Source organism: Ambystoma mexicanum, chromosome 4p (genome assembly GCF_040938575.1).
Source record: "Ambystoma mexicanum isolate Mex_15411 chromosome 4p, UKY_AmexF1_1, whole genome shotgun sequence".
Lineage (NCBI taxonomy): Eukaryota > Metazoa > Chordata > Amphibia > Caudata > Ambystomatidae > Ambystoma > Ambystoma mexicanum.
The window spans coordinates 569,117,499-569,143,509 of NC_090927.1; the positions used below are offsets into that span (position 1 = coordinate 569,117,499).

The window sequence follows — 26,011 nt, forward strand, 5'->3', positions numbered from 1 at the left end:
ATGTTTAGGCCATGCCAAAGTCCGGGGCTGCAGAGCTCCAGACTCGGGAGGCCATCTTCAGTCTTGAGCAACAGCGCACCCATGCAGTCAGTTTAACAACCATGATATCAAGGCGGGTGACAGATGAACCTCTCAAGCACATACAGGCACCCATCCTGTTTTGTGTTTGGAGTATATATATTAGAAGTGTATTGGTTTTATGAAATACAGTAACATTATTGTGCTATCTATGGTAAATACTAGTAGGGACCCAACGGTGCCTTCGAAAAGACAACAAGCCTTGCATTGCAGCAAAAAGGGTGCATTGTGAATCAAGTATAATGCAAAGGTGTACTGTTTAGTAAAATCAATAACAAGACTGATGCACACACCCAATTCTACAGCACGGTAAAGGAATTTTTGAAGAAGGATACTGTAACTACTCTTGGGCTAATTAGATCGATAAAGATGCGTTTTCTTTCAATAAGAGAAAGTACTTTGATCAGAAAAACCAACAACAAATGTTATCATTAATGCATATTTGAAAGTCTTTTCTTCTGCGTTCAGAATATAGTTGTAGTCCAATTTTACTTATAAATTATTGCATATAGTTGTGGTGGTGTTGTCCAAATTTCATTTATGCAGGCATTTGTGGCATAAAGAGCTGTTCCACAGTCTCCATCTTCTCCAGTCCCAGTGGATCATCAACCCACAGTGAGTGTTCAGGAAACATTGGCCCCTGTTACGAAGGGGAGAGAGGGTGGTGGGCGCACAGGCCCCAGGTACACACCCATATCACACCCATATCTGTTAGTTCCCCCTTCTCTGCATCTGACTAAGGGACGTACACATTATTGGCGGGACAGCAGGACTTTCCAGGCACCTCTTAGCCCAGTTCACATGGGCGTCCACAGGAGATGGATGACAACCGATTTGTAATGGTCCATGTACCCTGGACTTCATGTGATTTTGAGAAATCTTACCAAAGACTTCTCTAACATCTGGGAGGAGCCTCTGCATTTCTTCAAGGTGCTCCAAATGTTTATACAGTGTTATACTGCCTGAGGGGACTTGAAACTGCTCAATGGGATAGTTCTTCCTACGGAAGTTAGACTTAAATTACAGATTGTGGCCAGGGACACCTTGGGGAGTAAAAGACCCAATACACCAGACTTGGAATACCTTTATTGGTGCTATTTTAAAATGGACTGCAGCAACATTAGCAATTTTAGGCAAAATAAGAGTGAATCGCTGGGCGATTATTTAGGCAGACTGGAGGTGTTTACCCAGTGTTCAAAACTGCTCAGACGGTGATGGCCACACTTTTGTCTCCAGTCTGTACCCGAAGCTCCAATCCCAGTTGAAAACTATCTGTATAGGGTAGGAGAATAAATTGTTGTAAAAGTTAGTGACGGTAGCAAATCACTGTGTAGCATGCCCGGAACAAAAAATAGAATATTGAAAACAAGCTCCTGATACAATTTCAGAATCTATAGGGCAAGGGGCTGCTTCAGAGTCAGGTTTTGGGGAAGAGGGAGGGAAATGAGCACCAACTGGGAATCAACCAGGACAGCCCGAGAATGTGTAGATCCTATGGCCTGTAATTATTGCAAGCATGAAGGGCATTGGCACAATGAGGGTCTTATATAAACTGCAGCACAAGAATCCCCTTCTCCCTCCTGCACAGTGCTCCTTCCCCAACCATAATGCATCAATATTCACACCCAATAAAACACATTAGCAACGTCAGGAAGAAAAGTACTGAGACAGCTTGAGGGAAGACCTCACTATGCCCCATGATATCCGCAGAACAAGATGGCCCATATAAACAGTGCAAAGTCGACTGATAAGCCATCTCTTTCCTGGTTGAAACGGGAGCTAGTCGATCAGACTACTCCCCCCTGTACTCTGAAACAGTAAAGGAGGACATCTCTAACATCCAAGTCATTAGTTAGGCTTCTGAACCAGAGGTATTTGCTTTAGGTCCAGTCACCAGCACGCGTCTACCTCCTTAGTACTTGAGCACCCGTTATGGAGATACCTGTTGTCTAAGCTGAACTGCACCATTTATTGTACTGCCGACGCATTGTCACAGTGAGAATGCAGAAGCAGCCCCAGTTATGTTACATGTTCTACAGGAGGAAGTGGTGTAGTGCACAGACAAGGCTCGGTCCTCACACCTAACAGATTGAATTGATGCAGCCTCACAAACCTTTCTGGTCAGTGTACAACAATGAAGTAGGCTGTCTTAGAAATGGGAGATTAAGGTAGATAGGAGGTGTCCATTTATTCCCCCGTAGTCTGCACCCAGAAGCTGAAGAAGGAATAGGGCAAATGATATCCCTTGCTTCAATAGGGATTCTAGTACCAATGTCCAGTCCCTGGTAAACTCTGATTTTATTTTTTTTTCTCTCAAGAAACCAGGAAAGAATTTGTATAGATTTGTCTGAGATTCAAACTTGTAAATTCAGTAGATAATGCTGCTTTCGGAGTGGTACCTGTGAGAAACCCAATGGCATTCTCACATCTATTCCCCAGCGATCCTCTATTCAGGTGGCAAGGGAATCGCCATTGCTTTTAGTTCCCGACCCTTGGGGTGGACACGCGAGGTAGTAACACCTGGGCAGAGGGTCTCTGGAGACTGGGGAGAGAATGCCAAAGGGAGAGACATGGGCCCTCATAAGTTTGCCGGTGCGATAACAATGGTACCAGTAAACTAGCGCTACCGTTGATACTGGACCGGCAACCTACGAGTTCTGCTCGCGGGTGACTTCCCGTCCGCCAGGTCTGACCTGGAGGGCGTACCGGCACCCACGAGCAGAGCATGTCGGATGCACCAGCATCATTCAGCCCTACGGGGCTCGAATGGGAAGCATTTGTTTTGGCTCCCAGGAATGGGCAATTACCCATTCCTGGGCGCCAGAAAAGATACCGGTGGCAACCGTGCCTATTTTACCGGCACGGCTACCGCCAGTATCGTAATGAGGCCCAGGGTATTTCCCCCCTCCCCTGACGGCAATCCAACCTACACCCTCCCACCCCTCTGCCTGGGTAGGCTACTGTACCTTACCCTTTGACAACATGCAAAGTACTACAAAGAGGAAGAGGCATCTTTGAGTGAGGAAGATTACCTGTGAAAGAAAACATTATGGTACTGGGACAGAGGAGGAAGCCTAGAGGCTTTGGAGGTCAGGCATGTCCCAGTGATACGTTTGATTGGATTCAGGCATTCCAATTAAAGGAGATGCACCTGAGAACCCTTAACAGGGTACAGGTGTGTACAAGTCCAAGCTACAGCATGGAGAGGAGCGTGCAAGGAGCAGCAGGAAGGCCCATCTAGTATGAGTGTTGCAGCGAGAACAGTGTCCCGAATTGCCGGAGGTCTGCGCAGGAAATCAGGCGGTGCGTTTTGGCGAGGGGGCTGTTTCCAGGGAACTGCAAAGTAGGATAAAAGGGAGCCGTGTGAGCGGGCGGTCCCTTTCCTTGTGGCCAGTGAATTCTCCTTACTCTGGCTTGGAGAGTCAGCCCAGGGTTGTCCAAGTAGCAGGTGGAAGGGCCCTGCCTTTAACGAAGAACGACGAGAACGCCAGGAGCAGAGATGCTACCGCTGGTGAGTTTCTAAGTATGAAAGAAACCCGGCGTGCATCTAATCTGCAGTGTTACAAGAGTAGCCGAGTGATTGCGTACGGCATACTCCTTAAAGACAGAGGTACAGAAGTTAATGAGCGCCTAAGCTGTAATTGACAAACAAGTGAAACACAGTAGGGCAATAAAATTCCCGTGGTCGCTGAAAGAAAAGGAAAGTAGCTGCCGAGGGCAGCTGGGCAAGTCAGAGCAAAAGTATGAAACTAGTATAAAGAACGTTAAAGAAACCTGGACTAAGTATAAGAAACTGATACAAACGGAACCTTTGAAAGGTGAAGATTCTAAAATATTAGAGGGGGGGGGTCGGAGAAGTGCCCGGAAACCCACGCATATACTGCCAAGTGAAAGAAGAGGCTTAGGGCGGAGCAGAGGTGACTGGTTGCGTGACCTTTGATGGGTGGACTGTGTGGTCTAAAATTGTGCCTAGACCAGGAAGCCCTAATATATGAAGAAAAGCATTAAGGCTCAACGTTGTCGAGGATAAAAGCCACTGGTTGCGGGACCTATTCTGTGTGGAACGGGCAGCTAAAACTGCTCCACTACCAGGAGTGGGTTCCAATGAAAGAATTGTAAGGTGAGAAGAACCTGTTGACTTTGGTTTTTGTGAGCAAGAACTGTATTGAGCTTGGGGAAGGGAACCCTGAGTCCTGAATGGGTACAACAAGACTGTACTTTGTGAACTGAATATTTCATGACCTGGTGCCTAAAGTTTGTGGAAGGGCGCTTGAACTATTTTTGAACTTTTATGTTGAACTGAACTTTTGCAATGGAACCTTGTGTGGATTAAAACCAGAGACTGTAACCCCAGAGGGTACACTCTTTGCAAGATCCTACTATTTGAACTGTATCTCAACTTGGGAAAGGGAGCTAGCCAGTGCTCCGAACTTTGTTATTCACTGCTTCAGTTGAACCATCCCATCACTATCGTTTTCTCTTAGTTGTGAGGGCAAGCATAGGTTTGAACAGACTTTTTGATTTGGACTGACTTTGACGATCCTTCGTTTCTTAACGCAGGTCAATCCTGCAATAACAATAGGGCCAGATTTGAATTTCTCCCATCCTGATTAATTGAATAAAGGTTTTGAAACTGTCTCGTCTGTGTCTCTCTTGATACCATGCGGTTCTCACATACCCGTTACGAAAAGGGATTGTTCCCCCATCTTTTTTGTTCTCAGGGGGCTTTCACTTATAAAAACGGAGGATACAAATTATACAAAAAGGAAGTGAAAAGCTACCCCTCCCTCATATCTCCAAATCTAGTAGTCCCTCTACTTATTGTACAACAGTATCATTAATGATGCACAGCGCATTATCTTTTTCTAATACATAGACATTTCTTTATCATGCCATTCAAGATTTCAATTATTTAACAAAACATACATATCACAAAAAACATTCAAGTATTTTTCAACATTTTTCAGTGCATTCTGAGGTACAAAAGACCCATCTCATTCTGATGTAAACCTCTATTGTGGGGTTAGTATTCAAGGTGCTTTAAGTGCGGACGAAATATCTTAATCAGATTTTCCACAGTGTTTGTTGTTATTGGGTGTATGCAAACAACCTTAGTGCTTGAGTCTAGTTGGACTCGATGTACTGCCATTCTCTCATAACTAGATCACGTTGTAGTGTGTTTATCAAATGGCCCACTCTGAATTTTTTTGCAAAGTTTGGTGAGGTTTGGTCAAGGGGGGGTGCAAAGTTATAGGGGGGTCCCAAAATTTCTTTTTCCCGTAGACTGAATAAAGAAAAAACTTTGCTCACGCCTTCAGCCCAAACCGCTGGACAGATTTTCACCAAATCTGCAGCATGAGCGGTGGCTTGGTCCCGAAAGCATGCTTTTGTAAATTTGGTGGAAATCCGTCTATTAGCTTTTTAAAAACTAGCAAAAAGTAGGACACACTTCCCTGTTCGCTCCGCGGACAGGACTCCAATTGGCTTAGAAGGCAACGTGGTGTATGTGGACATCGGACGTGCCCACTGATTGGATGGTGAAAAGTGTTTTTTTTTTTCTTATTGAATTAGTTGAATTTAATCAACCTTATAATATCAATGTACAAGTCCATTATTTCATTAACAAACTAAGAAAAGAAAAGATTACCAGAAAGAAGAGAAAAAGAAAACTCTAATATCAAAACTAAAAATGACATATTTGAAACTAAGGATCTTTACAGATGATTAATTCCATATGTCAAGTTCCACATTGATGTTCCACTGATTAATAATCACAGATAGTCAGCAGATAGGCCCTCTCATGTTTTAAGATGCAGCCACAAACTGCAAGTTCATTTCTGTGAACAATCATCAACTTGTGCTGACATTTGTGGAATAAAGTTATTATTTCAAGAAGTACTCACAAGTGTTATATATCTATACAGACTAATACACTACGAGGCAAGATCTGGAGTTAATTTAAGACTTAGTAAAAAATTCACTGTAGCGAATTGGATCATCGGCTTAGAGCAACTAAGAATGGTCGACCAACATGTTTCCTCATTAAGGTTTCCCAAATATTGACAATACTTCGCAAAATGTATTTGCCTGCAGGATTTCAAACATGGCCATTGGGTTATCAGATGTTGAAGGGTCTCAGAGACCCCTTTTGTAACACAAAACCGACAAATATTTTCATCAGGAAGTATCAAATGCCCTTTCGTTGAGACCTCCTGTGATAACCATTGATTGAATCGTAATCGTATGACTGCAGATCTATATGCTGGAGTGTGGGATCTTAACAGATATGGAGGCAAGATGTTTAATTTCTTTGGTGGAAACCTATTGTAATCTCCTCCTTGATATTGAAAACGTTTATCATAGGTCTTAATCCAGTCAGCCTGGTATAGCTTCTCTTTGACTTTAACCGGGTTTGATATCAACGATTCAATAGATAGATCGGCATTACACATTATTTGCTCAATTTTGTTCAGCCAAGTTGTTATAAACTTGTCTTTGGTTGAAAACATATAGGCAGATAATGATTGTAGAGTAATCTCAACTTTGGTTGACATTAGGCATTTCCTAAATAGGGAACATGGTCTCCAGTTATGGAGTGCGTGCAGCGAAACTAGACCCAGCTCATACCTGATCCAGGCGGGTGGTACACAACCTGGTAGGTGAAGAATTTGTTTCCAAAATGTAGCTTCCCATTGCTCAAATTGAAACACAGTAGTACTTGGGAAGGTTTCTAAACCGTATAACATTGCCGGAATTGCCTTTTGGATCCAATAGGACCAGGCCGGCTTAATTGAGAATTTTCCAAATTTGGCCATAATTAGTTTAGTTTGTGCTATGGCGAGTTTCCTCTCCACCCATTCCAACTGGGTGTTGACATTAGTTGCACCCTCGAAACAGATGCCCAAATAGGTATAATGTGGGACTCTTTGCAATTCCACTTGGTCAATTGACCACAAAAAGCGCCTAGGATATGCTCTCTTTGGCAAATATGAAAATTTGTGCTTTCTTGGTATTTACTCAGTTGGTTCAATTGGATTTAATTCTGGGAGGCAGTCAAAAGATTTTGTAGACCCATTTGGGTTTTCGAGATTAATACCAAGTCGTCTGCATACATAAGAGCCTTGATGGTGTGCAAGCCCAGTTTTGGAGAGTCGGACACAATTTCAGCAAATACATTTTTCAAGTCATGAATAAAATAATTAAAAATAGATGAGGCTGACAAGCAATCCTGTTTAAGCCCCCGCGCTGTTCTAATCGCAGTAGACAAAGCACCATCTAATGAGAGCCGTACACGGATAGATGTGTTTGAATGAAATTCATAGATGATATGATAAAGCAAAGGGGGAGAGGGGCAATGATCTCTGGTTAATTTTTTTAATAATAATACCCTTGAAATGGAGTCAAATGCTGAGTGCAAGTCTACAAATGCAAAATACACTGGTTGTTTCATGACTTCACACTTGGCTTTGATGGCATTTAAACAAAACAAATTGATTTGGGTCACCATACCTGGGACAAAGCCTGTTTGGCAAGGGCCTCGTAGATGATTTTTAGTGGTCCAGGAATTGATGGTGAAAAGTATGAAGTGCGTCGGATTTTTGGAAACGCCCGCCATCGTGGATTTGCGGACAACGACCGGTGTCCGCGGATATCGCGGTAAAAACATATTAAAACCAACATTGCACTTGTCAAACTTATCAACTGATCTCTAGGGAGGTGAGGGCTGATGAGGATGGGATATGGCTGCATGAAGCAAAAAACGGTTGTTTTTCACTGCAAAAGCCCGCAAACGGTTCGGATGTTCACGAACAGTCCAGAGAAGTTCGCGGACACCTCAGCAATACAGGGTTGGTGAAAAGCAGTTCTTGGATTGCTTATAACTTTGGCGCCACTTAATGAAACTGCATGAAATTCTGCAGTTTCATTCCTGACCTGATTCCGAATGAGTTTGCAAAGTTTGCTGGCAGTTCCTAGATCAGTAGAAAATGCAGTTCCGAACTATCCGCGAAGTACAGATATTCGTGAAGTGCGGACGGGTTCTCGGACACGTCATCATGCCGCGCGCCAACATATAGTCATGTGGCACTGTCTGGAAGGTTCGCAATGAAGTCAGATGTTCGTAGACGTCTATGGATGCAAAACTAATTGAAATTGTTGGAAAAAGTGTATAGAAGTGTTAAAAATGTTTCTAGAAGGTGGGAAATGGCAAAGTTTTAAGGTGACCCCTTGTAAATTGGACACAAACATTGCTATATTAGGTAAGTATGATATTAGTAAGTTGTAGGAAAATAGCATGCACTGGTAAAAACCCATGAAATTCACTGAACAATCTTTGTTAAAGGGACGTTATCGTTAAGTCGGACTAATAAAAACCTATGAAATTCAATGAAAAAATGTTGTTAAAGGGACGTTATGGTTACAAGTAAAACCCCTGAAATTCGCCAGTTATGGTAAGCTAAGCAACCATAACTTGCGCCACCTCCGTGCACTGCTAACAATAACACCTATGACATCACTGACATCAAATGTCTAGCCCCTTCTTTTTTTTGTTCACTGCCCTATCTAGGCCAGGTGAGTTTATTCACTGACAGTCAAAAACTTAAAAGTATTACATTTGTAGACGTTGCTATTTTCACATGTTCTTACAGTACTTTCCTTAGAATTCAATTGCATCTTATGATGCACATTCATAGGGGAAGAAGCAGGCCTGAAACACAGCAATCATTTCTATGCGTAAAGATAATCGTGTTGGTTATACACAGTGGCTCATGATACTGCCTCTTGTTTACTTACTTTACTCTCCCTTTATAAGCCCCATATTTGTATACATTGTGGTCTCTTAATGTTTTGTGTTTAGTAGTACAAGTATGTAGTAAGTGATGCATTATTACCATATATATATATATATCTATCTCATTTATTCAAAGGATGTTTCTTTTGCAGTTGCATCGACACTGAGTGTTTCGGCCCTTTTTAAAAAAGGTTCGCACATACAAGCAACCTTCTCATACGGTGTTCTAATGCGCCTTCATCAGGACGAAGAGTGAAATGATTGTGTAATCTTATTCGGCATATTAACCCTTGTATGATCTGGCGCTTGCTCAGGTCCTGGGGAAGTGATTTTATTAAATGGATTCTGATTTAATATTGCCATGCTGCAGTTTTCTCCAAACGCTGGTTTGTCTTCATTCAAAGAGAAATGCTTCTAGTTATGTCAGGACAGCGCGATGTAGCAGTCGCATCCACGATTATTCCTACTAGATTTAGATATCTGATCTGAGGGATTTCCTTTTTGTATAATTTCTCACATACCCTACCCAGCTATTATAACCTGTATTTCACAGCCAGTTTATTTTAAATTTGCATTTTCTTTGGGTGGAAGCTAGTATACATGTATAGGATTTCCCTATGGGTATACAGAATCCCCTATACTTTGTTCACAACAGCTAAAGAAAGATTTGGATGATAGGTTTCCTGGAAAGTCGGTGTTGATGCAATACATTGACAACTTGCTGATAGCATCTATCATATGATGCATGCAAGCAAGATGTTGCTGACTGTGCTAGTGAGTAAGGGACACAAAGGGTCCATGCTGAAATTAGTTGTTTAGGGAAAGGGTACATTGTCTGGGGCATGACATTATTTTAGGTCCGCGATTCATAGCTCCCTCCAGGAAAGGAGCATTGTATATAATCCCTAAACCCCAGACTCTTATCCAAAGGTGTGTCTGTTTGGGTATGATAATTTACTGTAGACAATTGACATTGCCATACTGGGCTAGTCGAGCCACTACAACACTACCCAAAGACCAACAAACCAGAGCTGCTTCAATTGACTGAGGAAGCATAAAAGGCATTTGTCACACTTCTTAAAGCATTAGCTGAAGCCCCTGCATTGGGCCTCCCTGATTATAAAAATAAATGTACCCTGTTTGCCATGCGAGAAATCGGGGTTGCGTTAGCACTATTAACCAGACCCTCCAGTTTATAGCGATTTTGCGATCCCGCAAAATGCTGCGAAAACAGCCGTTTTGCGCAAAATGCCACAAAAAGGGCTGTTTTTCGCAAAAACAACCGTTTTGCAACAAAAAAACCTTCAAAAACTACAATATAAAAAAAATCTTCATGGTCCCAGATTCTGAAAACGTATCAATGCAAGAAATGAAATGCGCAAACACATCTCATCAATTGCGCCCAAGAAAAGAGCAGCCCAATCCACAAGAGACACTTGAATGGGCACATTTTATTAAAATGTGCCCATTGAGGTGTCCCTTGTGGATTTTATATGCACGCCCATTCAGACGGCCTTTTTCACCTCTGAGTAAATCAGGGGGCGTTTCTGGCAATTTAAAAGCGCATCCTAAATTTCCACGCAAGATGCACTTTTAAATGTGCAGAAATTGTAGGCAACCCTACGAGCACTGGAGCTGGGGGGGTGCCACTGCATAACAGCGGGCCTCATTACAAGTCCGGCGGTAGCCGTGCCGGGAAAAAACGGCACGGCTGGCGCTGGAGTCATTTTTTTTCTGGCAGTCCCTCGGCCAGATGCTCAAAAAAAGAAAATCCCCATTGAGTCCCATTGAACTCAATGGGAATGGGGAGCACGGATGCACCGGCATAATGACCCCAGGGTCTTTCTTGGCCCGATCATGCATTTTTTAAGGTATATGAACCGCTGCTATGTCGCTTGCATTTCTATCCCTCAAACAGGATAGAAATTTGTTTTTTAGGTCGCATTTTACAGTGGACGCGCTGGGAGCTTGCAGAACACTGTCGGGAGAGCGCTTCTATTCAAGGGACTACACATTTTGACCTCCAAAAATCGATTGAATGGTACAATTTGACCTATTTCGCCAGTACCATTCAATCGATTTTTATAAATACCAAACATGTGGATCGGGGGTTGCAGGGGTGTCAACCGCTCCTATGTTCAGTATTTCGGCCTTGGGGTTGCAGGGGTGTCCACCGCGTTCTCAAAATTGGAGGTGGGGACTGAAAACAAAAACAACAAAAAAATAAAAAGGGACCCTGCGTCGTCGGATCCGTCCTGCGTTAGAGGGACTGATCTGACACTGCAGGGTTGGAGGGGAAGCGGCAGCGACCAAGCAGTTAACTAGGGGAGGGGGTGGGTTGGTGGTGAATGATACATTTTGGGTTGTTTGGCTGAAGTGCTAACACCCTCCAGATAATACAAAATGTCCCACAAAAATGCCACAATAAATAAAGGTTTGTGCCGCAAAATTTGCCATTTCATGCCGCAAAATTTGCCATTTCATGCCGCAAAATCCTGGAAGGTCTGATTAACACAAACGCTTCCACAATATCAGAGACCCATTGCATACTATAGTAAGGAAATGTATCCAGTGGCTGCAGGAATGACTCCTTCTCTACGCTCAATAGCCACTGCAACCATAACAATTCAGTTTTGTGAAAACTGCACTGGAATCCCCAATATATCAAATATGAGCTGTTCTGAATTACTTCAATGTCACTCTAACCCGACGTACTGTGCTGAATCCATCATCCCTACTCCGAACTCGAGTAGATGAAACTTCAGGATATTAAACCACATGAATGTGCAGCCATTACCTATTTCCTTTTTACACCTACACTGATTTGATATAGTTTGTCGATGGTTCATTTTACAGGGCTAAAAAAGGTCAGTTGCTAGTGGGTTATGCAGTGTATAAACTGAGGGTTGTTGTAGAAAGTGGGTAATAGCAACATGTCACCTCAGCACAAGTAGCAGAACTGTTTGCTTCAACACTTACTTGCAAATTGGCAGAGCAGCAAACGGTAAATACAGGGGTTACATTTCAGGTTGCTAGCTACTAACCAGCCGTAAAAAGTCACTCTCCACATCAGTTCTATACATAAATACAGCCCACCATGTCTTAGTTGCCAAAGGTCAATTCTCATTAAGCAATGGCGAGTGGAAATTTCGCTCCCTTGTAAATATATATACACACAAATTCCTAATAAGCAGCAGGTGGGGAGGTGGGGGAGGGTTCTCACGATTTTGGTCATTTTGTCAAGGAAACACAGCTTTCGGACAATTGGTTCACCCATAAAGAATCCACTCTATGTAGGAGTCTTGTTAGATAGAGGCTATCATGTTACCTTAACAAATAGCCAAGCTCAAGTGTGCAGCACATCTGCCCTTGGTCAGTGAGGTAATTTGCAAGAACGATTTTGCAGATTGAACTACTATTGGCACTATCTCTGAAATTCAGCCTCCATATGTGTTAAAACTGAAAGAGGCATCAGTTGCCTCATGCATTCAGGATGCATCTCCTTCAACAGGAAAATACCTTTGGGCAAGAAAGGATTCTTGACTTTCTCAGGAATTATTTTTGCATGATAAATGGTCACCTTGTCACCTCAAAAATACTTTTGTCTTGCTTGGCTACGATATATCATGGACTTGCACACGTGTGCAAGGGGGTTGTCCTATCCACCTTGAAGCAAGACTGGCTAATATCATACTTCCCAGCTATGTCACAGGCTTATTGCAGATAGTGTTTATATGCCAGATTCACAACCCTGGAAAGACTGTGCACACTGCATAGAAAGCACATTTGTCACTGCCTGGTACCTTTGTTAACCTCCAAGTCATAGTCATCCAACTGCCCCAATGCAATTATCTGCCGTTTGTGCTGGTTGAGTGGAAGCCTGCACATATAGGAGAGCAGGCTCCGTCTCTCTGGCAAAGGCGTGTTTACAGGACTTTATACCCAGGTTTGGTATCCTGATCAGCATACACTGTGATGGGGCACTCCATTTTGTCAGTCTGCTTAATGAGGAGCTTTGTGCGGGATTGAAAATACAGCAGAACCTCCATTGCCTGCACTACACCCTGTGCGGGCAGTTGAAAGGCAGAATGGTGTCCTTAAAAATAAACTTTCAAAATGATGCGTGGAGACTGGCCAACGGACTGGATTAGGTCTGCACGAAATGCTGTTCAGGTGGCCAATGCATTTTCCTGCCTCACATACTATCATTCATTTTACGGACAACGTTCTTCTCAACTTTTGCAAATCTTTAATATCTGCTGTTTGGTGCACCCAAATGCCGGTCCAGGAGGCATTGCCAAGTGAACTAGAGGAGGCTGGCCATTCCTTTCAGCCTGGAGACTTCGTGTTCATCCTGTAGTTTCAGCTGAAAAGAGCATTGGCTCCCAGGGGTTGGGGGGGGGGGGGGGGGGCGCATGTAAGGTGGTTGGGGTGTTACCCTTTCAGGTACTGTTGGTTACTGTATCTGATGTGAAAGTTGGGGAACTACCCACCTGGGTGCATGCCTCGCACTGTAGCATAGTTCCCAGAAAAGATGCGTAAACGTTGCCAGGTTTGAGAAGTGCTGGGATTTTTATACCCTGAATTGGGAGGGGGCGCTTGTGAACTCCTAGCGATCTCAGTGTGAGCTCTGGGCTCAACCATCAATACCGTTCATTAAATATTTGTTATCTTCTTAGAAGGGGTGATTGAATTCCCTGCAGTACTCCTGTTAGGGTGTTTTGCGAGCTGCCATGCACTGAAGGTAAGAATTCTCTGGATTATACCAATAGCAGATACAAGCAGGTGACAGATGTGTAGCTTTTCTGCTCAACCACAGCGAGGGAGGAACGGAGCAGCCTTGCAGCTGGTGTCAAAATAAGAAAGGGGCCCGGTTCATGGTGAGAGCTCTGCGCAAGAGACCAGTGCAGGAAGGCTGCATTTACTTGTGTAACTGGGGGATTGTATTCACCACAGTACTCGTGTGAGGTATGGTGCAAGTAATGGCGCACTGTAAGGAAGCATTCAGCTCAGATTGAGGAGATCCTCGCACAGAGACGGGATGCAGTCGGGTGAGTTATGATTATAGTCTGTGGTGAAGGAGGTGCAGAGCATCCGTGCAGCTGGTATTGATGCAAGAAAAGGGCCTGCAGTGTGTTGAGGAACCCTTTGCAGGTTGACAGTGTGGTTACAATCGTATCTACTGTTACTGGCACCAAGGAGGCCACGACTGGGGTTTGATGGCACTGAAGGGCTTTAGCTGTCTGATCTGTGGTTGACAGGCCTGCACTGAAAGAAAGGATGGAAGACTCAAAATCACATGAAAGGCCCTTAGAATCGATGAGCTGAACTTTGAAAGAACTGAAGGGTGATCCCACAGTGGAACAGACGCGGCAACATCAAATTGTTAAATGATCGAGCTGAAGGCCTATTGCGTCTACCACTACCTCAGGTGGGTGATAAGTGCTTAGGCAGAAGACTATTTGATATTCTTACCGAAAGATCAATACTGAGTGACCGGTTACTAGGGAGAATGCCACTCTGCAGAGCTATCAAATTGATTCTTTTTTGAAAAAGAAGGGGCACACAGTGCATTGTTGCTTGAAGTACAGTGAACTCGGGCACCTAAAGGAAGATTGCGATAGTTAGACTAATCTGGAAAGCCAAGAGGCGAAGAGGCGAAGAGGCAAATGAGGAAAGTTGACAATAACCAATCTAAGCTCCCTTTTGAAACCTCTGGAGGAGGTGAGGAGGCCCTTGATGGCCACAAAATGTTCCTGCAACAGAAATCTGTTATCCACTCCATGGGGCACCAACATTGATACACGAACGTTTGAAGTGGCTCATTTTACAACTGCTTTTGGATAATAGCTGGAGGAGGCTGCGGAGAGTATTTCAACGGTTGAAGGCACTGCTGCCACTATGGCAGTGAATATTGTGGTGGCATGGAATGAGGACTCTGACCAAACAGTGGCAGTGGACCATATCTGCCCCATCCAATGACAGCCCTCTCCCTAAGTCCCTCCTCTGGCAGCCATCATTCGATTTTTACCTCATGCTTCAGTGTTAGGAGTCCTCAAGTTTGCTCTGCAAGCTACTTCTATGTTTTTTCAAGTTTTCACCTGTGCGCTCTTTTCTCCATCTGCCGACCGCGGGGACACATTGTTGGTGAAGAAACGCCCCTCAAAGGCGAAGATCGTCGAAGTTTCCAGAACGCCATCGGGCCTACTTCGTGCTCTCCGGCCATGATGGAGGAGGAGGGAGGGATGGTCCCTCTTCAAGCCCTGCACCAAGTGCAGCCCACGGAACTTGTTTGTGGAAGACAAGCACCTACAATGCCTTTACTGCCTGCACCCGGAGCATAAGGAGGTAGAGTGCGAGATATGCCTCAGGTTCTCCAAGAAGATGACGAGGGACAGGCACAGTAGACTGGTGGTGTGGCTTAACGCTAAGGTGTCTGCCCTGTGCCCAGAGCAGGGTTGCCTCACCCAGAAACGGCCAGTCCGAGGAGCGGTCTTCTAAGTCCTTTGATGGTGCCTCATCCGTGGCGGGCCAAGAGAAGCCCAAGAACCGCAAGTCCGGGTCCAGAGGTGGATGGGGCGCGATCGACCTCGCCCTCTGCCTCCATTGCCAGCCAGCAAACAAAGCTCCTCCTCAAAAAGGAAATCATCTACCCTGGCTGAACTGCAGAAGTCTGAGAGGCCGCTCATGGAGGAGAATGCTGAACTGCCCCAGCAGGCACAATCGACACAGGCTAAGACTTCGATGGAGCTGGTGGCAGCTACTCTCACGATGGCTAATGGAGCTGACCCTGTGAAGTTAGCCCCCGCAGCACAGATGGTATACTTGCCGCCTAGGTGCAACACCGCCTCAGTGACTGGTGAAGTCTGCTGGCACGCTGGAAGGGGGTACACCGGCTCAGGCCCCCGGTTCAAGCTCCGCAGAGGGGGAGGGGCCAGGAGGCCTCGAAACGGCCCTCCCAGGCCGTGGAACAAGCCATGGAGGTCTTCTCCACAGACGACAAACAGCAGTCCTTGCACACGGTCTACAAGGTCGTGGAAGAGGACGATGATGGAGACAATGGTGCAGGGCCTTGTTTTCCGATTCTGCCAGCTCAGCCGAGGGATGTCGACCCTTCACAACCTGGTGTCCCGAGATCCAGAAGAGGATGCCACTGGTCCCAGTTCCAGAGGTCCCCCCAGCACCCCCGTTCAGCCTCCAACAAAGAGGAAGCATCATCCGACCGAATCTCCATGCCACCCGCCATCCCCCAATTGTACCCTCTGTCGGGCTCCTTCTCCCAGCAGACCCAGACACGGGACGGATACGGCTACGGCTACGACTACGAATGACGAAGATATAGTTGCAGCGGGCGGCGAGTCTCCGCATTTGGAGGCACCACCTAGGGCGTCCCAACCAGACAAGGTGGGGTGATTACATACCATGATCGCCAGAGTATCCAAGCTTTTACAGCTTGCGCCCGAGGAAACCAAGAAGGAGGGTTTCTTGTACCAAAGACGCGAGGCTGGGATGAAGACCATCATGACGGTGCCCCTTCTGGATGACTTGTGGGAAGAAGGCCTGGCCCTCATAAAGAACCCTTGCACAGCTCCAGCCAAACAGGATAGGCTGAAGAAGTATCTGGTGCTGGACTCCGCATGCAAGTGCCTGAGGTCTCAACCATCGCCGGATTCGGTGGTAGTGGTGGTGGTGGCGGCAGCAAGGGAAACGGCTGGCTAACCCGTCCTCGTCATCTTCGGCCCCTCCATACAGCGTGGATAGAAGTTGGACGCCATGCGAAGGAAGGCAATTGATGCCACAGCATCCACTAACAAGGCGGCCAACGCATTGGCTATCCTAGCCAGGTACGACAGGGAGCTGTGGTACGAGCTGGAGGCTATCCCTCTTTTCCAGGAGGGGGACTTTACGTCTGATTGTGCCGTTACAGTGGCATTGGACGTTGCCGACACAGGCTTCCGGCAGATGGGGAACAGTGTCTGCCTTCATTGACAAGGCTGGGTGAAGGATACGAATTCCCGGCACGAAGTCCAGGCAAAGGGGTTGTACATGCCTTTCAGTGGAGAGCACTTGTTTGGGAAGGTCGTCAACATGTCCCTCCAGGCCATCAGGACGGATACGCAGACGGCCCGTTCCTTGGGCACTCTCCAACAGCAGCACTCTTCTTTTTGCTCCTCCAGGAGAAAGTCGAGCAGGTCTTCCAAAGGTTTTTCCTCTTCATACCGTCAGCCTTCCAGATCCATGACCCAGAAAGCCTACAGAGGCCGTTCCCAGGCATACGGTAATGCAGGATAGTGTCGCCCGCAGGGCAGGAAGCCGGCTCTGAAACAGGCTCGAACCGGCCGGGTCCTCTGGCCCCCACATGTGCACCCTGGTGGGCGGCTGGCTGACTAGGTTCATGAGTGAGTGTAAGAAGATCACCACCGACCGATGGGTGCTGGACGCTCTGCCCAGGGTCACTCCCTGGATTCCTCTGGTGTCCTGTCGGGAGCAGCACATGCCTCAGCTCCTGTAAGAGGTGCGGGCCATGCTGCGGAAAGGGCGATGTTCCCCAAAGACTCAAGGGCTCCAGAGTCTATTCCAGATACTTTCTGGTCAGGAAGAAGACCGTGGGATGGAGGCCCATCGTAGACCTACGACATCTCAACAAGTACTTGAGTCCCAAAAGTTCAGGATCGTCCCATTGCAGCACATGCTCAGCACATGCTCAGCCAACTGGAGGAAGTAATACTTCTTGACGTCGCTGGACCTAGAGGACACCTATTTCCACGTCCCCATTGTCAAACATTGAACGTTTCTGCGGTCTGCCTTTCGGATTGAAGTCGGCCCCCAGTGTTCACAAAATGCCTGGCACCGGTGGCAGCCCACCTGCATCTACGGGGCATACACGTTACACGTATATCCGTAGGTTGTCGACTGGCTCATCCGGGCACTCTCGCAGGAGTTGGTCGTCGGACACAGGGATGTGACCGTCCAGCTACTTACTGACCTGCGATTCTCCATCAACTATCCAAAGTCCTGCTTAACACCATTGCAGTACGCGCTGTTCCTAGGAGCTAGACTCAATACGGTGTCCTGCATGGTATCTCCCTGGGAGGAGAGGGTAGCGGCCATTCAAGGGAATGGCGCAGCGGCTGTTGTCGATGAGGACAGCTACAGTGCGGACCATTAAGTCGTTGCTCGGCATGTCGTCTTGCATCTACCTCATACGGCTCTGCAGGTTGCAAATGCAACCTCTTCAGGAGTTCCTGCGGATGCTCGCTGGATACAGGTGTCCGGAAGCTTCGCAGACCAGATGCCGCTCAACGAGGACTCCCGTCAGGCGAAAGGATGGTGGGGCGTCTTCTCCAACATCGCCCGGGGTGCAGGGTTTCAAAACCCTCCATACCAGGAGAGTCGCAATGGATGCTTCTCTGGAAGGCTGGGGAGCCCACACCGGCCGTCTGCACGCCAGAAGTCCGTGGCGGCCCGAGGAGAAGGATCTCATATCAACATCCTAGAGCTATGGGCAGTGTTCTGGGCCCTCAGTCGTTCCTTCTGTCTCTGAAGGGCAAGGTGGTGAGGATCTTCATGTACAACAACACCACCATGTTCTACATCTGGATACTGGGGCACTCTATCCCCAGCGCTCTCCAAGGAGGTGCAGGACTTGTGGCGCTGTGTTGTCAGACAAGAGATGTTCTTCATCCCTCTTCACCTGGTGGGAGTCAAGAACACCATTGTGGACTCCCTCAGCATGGAATTGCGTTCCTGTCACAAGTGGGAACTTCGGCAGGACCAGGTGGACCGCAATTTCGCCACGTGGGGCAGGTCCCAGATCGATCCGTTTGTGATGGCGGCGAACTCTAAATGCCAGAAGTTTGCCAGCAGATCCCAACAACCGAGAAGGCTGGGGGACACCTTTGTCTCTGTACGCGTTTACTCTGTTGCCTTTCCTGCTACAAGTCATCAACACACTCCGTGCCAATGCAGGATGATACTCGTCACGGCATGGCCACGGCAGATTTGCTATCCAGATCTTCTCAGCCTGTTGGCGTCGCCTCCGTTCAAGCTGCCTGTAGTTGCGGATCTTCTCACCAGAGAAGGCGCAATCCTTCATCACGATCCATGATCGCTGAACCTGAGGGCTTGGCTACAGCAGCCCTAGAGTTTGGAGGATATGATTTGCCCGCAAACTGCAGGGAGGACCTCACCAAGGCCAGGGCGTCACCGACTTTGAAGTGCTACGGTCACAAGTGGAAGCGTTTCACTACCTGGTGCCAGTCTCATAAGATTACCCCTCTCACGGCCCTGCAGATCCTTCCGTACTTGCTATCCTTGGCCAAGGCTGGACTGGCGCACGCCTCTTATCAAGGTATATCTGGCGGAGATATCCTGCTAAACCTGGCCTCCAGGAAGATCTTAACTTTGGTCCCAATGTCTCGTCAAGGAATTTCTCTACTGACTTTTTCTATCTTTCCCGCCGGTGAAGACTCCTGCCCCGCGTGAGAACGCAACCTGATTCTGACAAGGCTCATGGGGGGGCGGTGGGGGTGGGGAGGCATCGTGCCTATGCATCAGGCCCCTTTCAAGTTATTCTTGTAGAAAACTGCTTTCCTTGTGGCTATCGCCTCTTCCAGGAGGGTATGTGAGATCCAGGCCCTATCCTGCAATTAATCATACCTGACTTTCCACAATTCGATGGTGGTGCTGTGGACACACCCCTCTTTTATGCCGAATGTTCAGTCAGAATTCCATCTCAACAAGTCTTTGTTACCTGTTTTTTCCTGAACCCTTAGTCACCGGCTGAAAGGGACGTTGCTCGTACCCTGAAGTTCTACGTGGCATGCATGAAGAGGTTTCGGAAGACTTCACAACTGTTTGTGAACTTTGGTCCTGTGAACCATGGGAAGGCCTTGTCCAAGGCTTCCATCTCACGGTGGCTCTCCGGCTCCATCATGCACTGTCCTGGGTTGGCGAACCGACTGCTCCCCGGCCATCTGAGAGCCCACTCCACCAGAGCTATCATTGCAATGACGGCGTTCCTGTCTGGTGTGCCCCTGCTGGACATCTGCAGGGCTGCTACGTGGAGGTCCACGCACACCTTCACGAAGTTCTACTGCATCGATGGGGATTCCAGTGTCACCCAAGCAGTGCTGCACAACCTATTCGCCTGAGGTGAGTCTGTTCCAGAGATAAGAGTTAATTGCTTCTGTTGTGCTTTGGCACCTCCCGTGGTTGTGTAATGTTGTACTGCTATGTATTCGATATTCATGAGCATGTGAATCCATGGCAAGACCCCATGCTGGAGAAGGAACAAGTTAATTACCTTTTAACCATTGTTCGCCAGCATGGGTCTGGCATGGATTCACATGCGAACCCTCCTCCCTCCAACCCCTCTGCGGCTCTTCTTGGTCATACTGCCACTTTACGTGCTTGCCAAATCTGAAGATGGCTGCCAGAGGGAGGGGCTTAGGGAGAAGCCTGTCATTTGATGGGGGCAGTATTACCCAGAGGACACTGATTTGTTTAAAGGAGAAATACATTTTGTAAGTGAAACAGTTTTTTCTTTTACCAAGGATTCCCAGCCTGCCGACTGGGAATATTCATGAGCATGTGCATCCATGCCAGACCCATGCTGGAGAACAATAGTTACAGGTAAGTAATGTAAGAAACACATGGTGGCAACAGTAAAGACAGACACAAGTGATCACAGTTCAAGGGTGTTTATTAAACTGTATAGGTAGGTTGGAAAAACACTAGTCCATGGCTCACCCACAAGCTCAGACTCCCTAGCGCTTCCCTCTTCCTTTCTGCACTTTCACGTTTTGAATACTCGCAAGGCATAGTAGGCTTGTTCTTTTTCATCTTCCCCCTCTGCTCTTATTATTGTGTTGTAATGTATTTCCCGCCCTCCCTCCCTGCTCTATGGGCGCTTTGAAACAGTATATTCTTATGAGCACCTAACAAGCAAACAAAGTAAATAAAATGAATCTAAACCTAAATCTAAGATCGGAGCAAGCTATGACCATCACATAATGAGGTAGTCCTAGTTGCGTCTTGTCAAATAAAAGGGCCTATACTAAAAAAAAAGCTGTCTCCCTTCACGTTTTGAGCATGCGACAAGGCCACAGCGCATGCTCAAGCTTTCCAAGCATGAGACTACAGTTCTGTTCTCCATATCATGACCTCGAGTGTTTAAGTCTCTTTTCTACAAACGGTCTCTTGCCTGATGTGTTCAAAATAATAAACAAAAAGTTCCTTTACCTGTGTACGTTGGGTGATGGATTTTCACCCCTGGGTTTCCCTCTTCCAGGCTCAGACCCCTCTAGAATATCAGCCTCCCTCTGGTTCACTACAGCTTTTCCAAGATCAATTTCACCTGTGGCATTCCCAAGTCTTTGTCTTTTTAAACAGTTCACTGTGGACATCCCTCTGTCGGGTTCACTCTTTGTCAACACAATGTTCATTGAGGCATCAGGCTTCACCCCTTTATATCGGCATCCCTCTGACAGGTTCATTCTTGCCAACCACACAGTTGTTTCTTTCTCACTAAGCGGGATTCATCTACCTTAGCTTTCCAATTACGTGCCGGTCAAAGACTTTCGATTCTACAGGGGATTTTTTGTTAGACCCCTATATAACCACTTTGACCTTTTTCTTGTGGCTCTCCTAAGGCCTTCCAGTATCGATATTTTCTACGAAACTGGGAATCAGCCAGAGTATCTCAAATGATCACTCACATGGTGCCGGACCTTTCTGCAGCTTTTTTTCCTTTAAGACATTAACAGTTCTTTGACCTTCCCTTAACTTGTCTTTTGCAACCTTTGTTCAACACAGTTCGGTTTCTTGTTGGCTCTCCCATCAACTCACCGGCTGTGATGAAATGCTTGGCTTTCCTTGTATATGGAGTAAAGGACGGTACCACGGTATCAAGAGTCTCTTTCTGTACCACTTATCAGCATAGGCGTGCTCCATGTACTGCTGACATTTGCTGCAACACACATTGGCTATTGTTTGCGGTCTTATTCCTTCCACGGAGGCTACTCAGGTCTGGGTAGGAAAGAGCAAGGCTGCTTCTCGCCTTGTTACCCCTTCGGTTCTTGCCGCTTTTCTCCTCCTTGAACTGCTGCCTTGGGATAGCTGTCTTTGTGCCATCTGCCTTTTTGAAGTGTGCTCTCGTGCTCCACCTTTTATCCCTTTGGGCAAGGGAAAAGGCCATCAGGTGTGCGATTCTAGTCAATTGCCTGACTTTACCTGACATGTCCCAATACAAGGGTCAGGCCAACTGCTCTAGTGTTAGTCTGTTGTCTTTCATTGTGTGTGAAAGTGTTTTTCGGTCAAGTAGGGAGGGGGCTTGGGGGGCGGAGTGTCCGAGTAGTCTACATGGCAGGTTGGGAAAAAGGTTTTAGAAGAGGGATACCGCCTGTCACTTGTTGGTGTCCCACTCCCAGAGGACCCCCAACACAGGTGATCCTCCCTCACAGGCCCACCCCCAGGAACTGGATCCAATAGCGATGGCCGTGTCCTGGCAACCTGGAGGACAGATGCCCGGAACTAGTTAGGGAGACGCCTTCAGATTTCTCACAATAACTTGTTCCAATTACTCCCTTCTCTGGGTATGAGTCTCTCAAGGTGTAGATTGCTCCAATTCAGGAAATGTTCCAATGTTTTCACCAAAAGAAACAGTTGCACAATTTACAGGTAAGGTTAAGAGAATGACTTTGTTCTCCTAGCGTAATCCCCATTTCTCTGTAAGCCTCTCCCAGGTTATCTTCTCTTCAACTTGTTTAATAAATCTTGTAGTTTTCCCCCACCCCCCAAGTGCTTCTTCTGATCTCTTCTTTCCCTACATTCTCTAACTTGCACCCATCGTGACGAGGAAGAGGCTCTCGGAGTCCTCCTTGCCTCGCCAGAACCACACCCCTGTGGAATTGGCCTGACAATGTGTTTTACTAGTTTTTCTTGTACTTCTTCTGCTTCTCGATTCAGTCACAAACTTCCCCCCTCCTGGACTTAACTCTTATTCCTGTTGTCTTCTCTCAAGGAATGCTTCACTGGTTTTGCCATGGGTCACATGTTTGTACTTTAACCTTCTGCTTCTACCTCTCTTCGTAGTGTTGCTCGCCTTCGCAGCCAGGTACTGCTGGCACTCTCGGTGCAGGTTCCGGACTAGATAGCCCACCTGTGATGGGATCACGCCACAACCAGTTTTTCGTACTCGCCATACATTTACCTATGCGTTTCTGCGGTAGGCCCGAGTAGGCACCCTCGGTGCAGTTCTCGGACTGCACAGTCCACCCACAACAGGTCACGCCACAACCTCTGTTTCTCCACTTCAAGTGCGCCGACTCGCAAGACACAGCCAGGCGTCCCGCTGCTTGTCTCTGCTAGACTGGCGAGTTGCCTCGCTACAGTCTCCCAAAGCCCAGTTTCAACCTTGCAGGCTTCTTGACATCATCCTTGTTCGCCAGGGTACTACTTCCGGATTCGGAACACAGTATGGTTTAAATAACGGGGACTGCCCCAGCGTAGCGTCAGTTTGATTACAGCTGGTCGAGCACTCTTCCTGCTTGATTGTAACATGCTCGATCTTCTTCGTCCCTGTACTCATTGTAAACTGAGACACCCCGCTGTAATAATACATGGTTTTAGATTGTATCATAGATGGAGAAGGTTTGGGTGTTATTACCCTGCCGAGTCGGGAGTTAAATGGACCATGTCCTGGACTCGTGTCCTTATCCCCAGGAAGGGATGTCTCCCCATGAGATCCTTCTGCATTTTCCCACCCTTAGAGGTACTATTGGTTAGCGACCAAACCTCCCTAGCCTCATGGAAAGGGTCTCCTCTGCGGAGAAGTGACGCCATCTGAAGGATTGTCAGAATATTTCTCCATGTAAATTTTTTATTTTTCCAACAATTAAAACTGTGGGAGCCAATCACGGAGGAACAATATTCGAATTGTGGGAGTGAGAAAATTGATGCCTATACCTTCGATGGAAACATGCGTGGAAAATGTTATTACATTTCTATGTGGTATGTTCATAGTTGTTGGAATGGTTTGTTTAGGAGGACACAGTTGTTAGTGAAACGGGGGACACTTCAAGGAAGATAGCCAGACCAATTCACGGTAGCTTGGAGAGCAGTCAAGGCTAAATCTCAGGAGGAGTGAGGGTGACTAGAGGTCTTCAATATGCACACACAGTGAAACACTAAGAATTGCCGTTAGACATAAGTAAATGAAAATATACTATTTATTAGGCTCAAGAATCGACACAAATTAATAACCAAGTGTAGGGCGGCAGAGAGGAAGAGGAGGGCATTGGGCGCACCCCGTGACAAACTGGCCTGCCTCCCACTCCGAAGGCAGTACAGACTCTGTCCTCTCTAAGAAGAGAGCCTACATCCAAGCCTGCATCTCTGCGGCATCTAACAACTCTGCTGAACTTTTCAAAATCTGCAAGGAGCTGGCCAATCCTGCTGCAGTCTCTACCTCTCCTGTTCCTTCCCAGCCCCTCTGCGCGGTCTTTGCCTCTCGTTTCACTACTAAAACTCAGGACATCCTGTTCACCCTCTCTTCCTCCTCTAACACTCCTGGCCTGTCTGAGACACTCTCTCCTCCTTTCCCCTGTTCACTCCTCACTATGTTTCCAGACAAGTCTGATCTATGAAAGTCTTGTTAAAGCAGGTTCTCCCCTGCTTGAATGTACATTCTGGGACTTGTAGTCCAAAAGAACAAAGCTGTGAGACGGAGTGGTCTGGCACCGCATGTGTGCCCAATCGAAGGTCTCTGTAAGGCATCCAGCTGAAAAGTGGCAGAAGTGAAAGTTAGAGTTGTAAAGTCTTGTAAATCGAATTGGCCATGCGACGGGTCAAGCAAAATCCTGCACACAGTTGAAAGTCTTCGATTCTGGTGTAAAAAGGATCTGAGCCCGGAAGAGGGGTATCCATGGTCCGAGCCCGGATGAGGGAAACCAAATTGTGAACAATGTGTCAAAAGGGATCTGAGCCCGACGAGGAGGATCCATGGTCCGAGCCCGGATGAGGGAGAACAAATTGTGAACATTGTGTCAAAAGGGATCTGAGCCCAGACGAGGGTGACCCCTGGTCCGAGCCCGAAGGAGGGAGACCGATTGTGCACTTATGAATGTGAGAATCTTGACAAAGGAAAGGAACTTGTGTTTTGTTTGCTATATCAGACCCTCTGCAGTAAGAGACTTTGAATGACAGACTTTGGCACAGAAGGTCCTGATGCTGAGATTGAACTGTGCATGTAACAAAAGGAACTAGAAGTACCAGCAGCCACTGGGAAAGAAAGTTAATACTGTGTGTTTTGACAAGTAAAAAGTGAACTTTGTTTCAAGGTGGAGGAAGCCTGTGTTATGATGAGACTTTTTTTTTGAGAATTCTTTGTTTCTTAAAGACTTTGCCAGAGTAGTGCGAGACCAGCTGAACCATTGTACTGTGTCCTCATGCCGAGGAAGCCAGTGTGTGCACGAGGATCGACTGTGCTGCCTTGTCACGTGCTGAAAGCGTGGGGAAGGGAGGCCAACTGCTCAATTGTCCTGACATATTGTTTCTTGTACACTTTTTCTTTTTTGCATACACTACTGTCCCACACCATTTTGGCAATAGGTTTATTAGCATAGACCCTTTTATTTTGACTGACTCGACTAGGACTGCGTTATAATTTGATGAATGTAGATTGCTCACATCCTTGGGTTTAGATTGGCATTTAACCAACCATTTAAAATTCAATAAACACCCTTGAACTGTGTCATTTGTGTCGGTCTTCATTGATACCAAGCCTTTCCTTACTCATGAAATTAAGATGGAGTTTTGTACACAAGGAAATATCCTTCGAAAATTCTGAAGTTTTATGTGGATGACTCGTGTGTGTGGAATGAAAGGGGGAAATTGACATTGGCATATGCAGTATGCACTGTTTTCGCAGTGATGGCAAACGGCAGATGTCTTTTTAACACAAGTGGCATCATTAGTGGCATTAACGTGTGTGTACTACAAGAAATAAGCGAGGGACTGTGCCTTTGGGATATTACATGTGTATTGAAATGTATGGAACCATTGTACTGTGAGGCTGTCCGCATCAGGAAGTCCAATTAAAAAAAGGCCTGTACTGTAAATGCATTCCTGGGGTCAATTATG

At 46.6% G+C, this 26,011-nt stretch overlaps 1 protein-coding gene across 1 annotated transcript in view; it reads left to right on the forward strand.

The window, feature by feature from the left end:
- The window catches only part of MCPH1 (microcephalin 1), a 2,120,508-nt gene that overhangs the window by 158,632 nt on the left and 1,935,865 nt on the right, over nucleotides 1-26,011 (forward strand). The gene's annotated exons all lie outside the window — the stretch shown is intronic.